We start from the raw sequence: 2,222 nt of genomic DNA, 5'->3' as shown, positions 1-2,222 counted from the left end.
ATAGATAACAATTGAATTGGAAAATATTGAATTAGGTTCTTATAGCCTATAGACTTGGCAGAGTAATGTATATGTTGTGATCTATATTATAGGGTACATTAAGCATGATTTAGCTTTGATTTTCTATATTTTTAGATACTGCTGTAAAATTATATTGTTGATAAAATTTGATTGATAAACAAGACTAGGGAGATTGGTTGATAATCTATAACTCTCTACTTTCTAGTATATATCTGATGTATTGTATTAGATTGTAGTATGATCTTGTAGTGACTTGTACATGATTTTTTTCATGATTAAATGCATCGTTAGATACTACCCTATAATGTATTGTTGATGAAAAAGGTTTGTTGATCAATGATGATCAAAGGTCAATGAATTGGTAAGAATGGCTCTTCCTCTCTACTTTTTTTATATTGTTGTAGTTGATGAAGCCATAAATGGTATTGTGTGGTATGGTGCACTTATGGTGGCAGTGTTACCTTATTGTCAATATATATGTGTTGAATGTGGCATTTAAGGAAAATTGATAAACATATTAGTGTGTGGTTATGATGATCACACTATGTGAAGCCTATGCATACTTTCGTATTGTAGTTGTGATCTATGTTGTATGACTATTATATAAGCATGTATATATCTACGTTAAGGTAAAGTATAAGTGCTTTTATTGATGAGTTTTACTGGTTGATGTCCCTTACTCGTTTAACCCAATGTAAATGTGTGAATAGCTAATGTTAGGAGTCTTAAAATGTAATATGAAGTTAGCTTGCCTCCTATGCTAAATTGTGTTGTGTGGTCTATGCTTGAAAGTGTAATGTAGTATTAAGAGGGTGGCTGCCTCAATCTGTTGTTTATAGACATTATGTGATCATTTTGACCAATGTCACACACACTCTGTAACGACCCACAAGTAAACCCTAGAAATTAGATCATTCTTGTGTCGCCACACGGAAAATGTGACTTCAAGAAGTCTCATCCAAGCATCATTGCATACTAAACATTCTAAAATGAGAAAGAATTTAAAATTTGTTCACACATGAAGATCTCTTTCCATAGTCGATACGCAAGAAGAAGACTTTTACTTAAAACATTAAAACTTTAAAACATCTCATTGAACCATCGAAAATTTTCAATATACAACACTTGGGTGTAAGCCCATACAAGAGATAAAATAAAGACTAAGACATAAAAGAACATGTGGATATCGTCCTAGAATCGATGAGGACTCATCAATACTTCATCTTCAACCCTTAGAGACCTATTCATATTCCATGGCACATCAATACTTCCAATTCCCTACACTATAGTCTAAGAGGGAAAAGAAGGGGTTAGTACATTAGATGCACTAAGTATGGAAGCCATGGAAAAACCATGTAAAAAGGTATATTTAGTAAATAACATGCTTTCCATGAATTTTTGTTGAATCATCATACTATAAGCAGAAGAACAACAATTAACACCTTAGGAAAACATAAGAAATCATTTAAGCAATTATTCACATTTTTAGCAACATCACAGCAAGCTCATGCCAAGTTACAGTGAACTAACTTCACTGTTACAATGAAGTTTCACAACTTCACCAGGGATACATTCTAGCATGCAATCCTCTCACTAAAATCTATCCTAAGACTCACATAAGTAAGACAAAGAGAGACCGCCCATAGACCTCTCTAGTCACACCTAAATGATCCTTAAGATACACACACTTACAATACAACAACCAAATAGACATGAGATCCTCCTACCAAAGGTGATTCTAAGGTTCACTTAAGTGAGTTTTGAAGTGACCTCCCATAAAATCCCTTAAACACACACTTAGGAGATCCTATAGAATACCTAAGATAGAATGATTCTCACTTAATTCAACAACACATAGATAATATGACATTCTCCTTCCAAAGTCTACCAAAACACATACTTAAGTAAATCTAGAAGATAACATCCATAAATTGACCTCTTCTAGATTTCCTAAGTAATCCTTAAGATTACTCAAGACTTAGATCATGTCTACATAATAAATCATATTCCCTAACTACAGACAGTCTTAAGACCTATCTAGGTAACATACGAATGTGACTATTCCTATGCCCCCTTAACACCTTAATTAGACAACCGTTAAATACTCTAGATAAGTACTTATCCATTTAACATACTTCATTTTCTAGCGTCATTTAATTCCTTAGTTCATTTAAGAGACTTTCATAACACAAGGACATTCA

Source organism: Solanum lycopersicum, chromosome 8, assembly GCF_036512215.1.
Source record: "Solanum lycopersicum chromosome 8, SLM_r2.1".
In the NCBI taxonomy this organism is placed as follows: Eukaryota; Viridiplantae; Streptophyta; class Magnoliopsida; order Solanales; family Solanaceae; genus Solanum; species Solanum lycopersicum.
The sequence above is the reverse complement of the archived record's forward strand: the minus strand, read 5'-3'. Positions refer to the sequence as shown.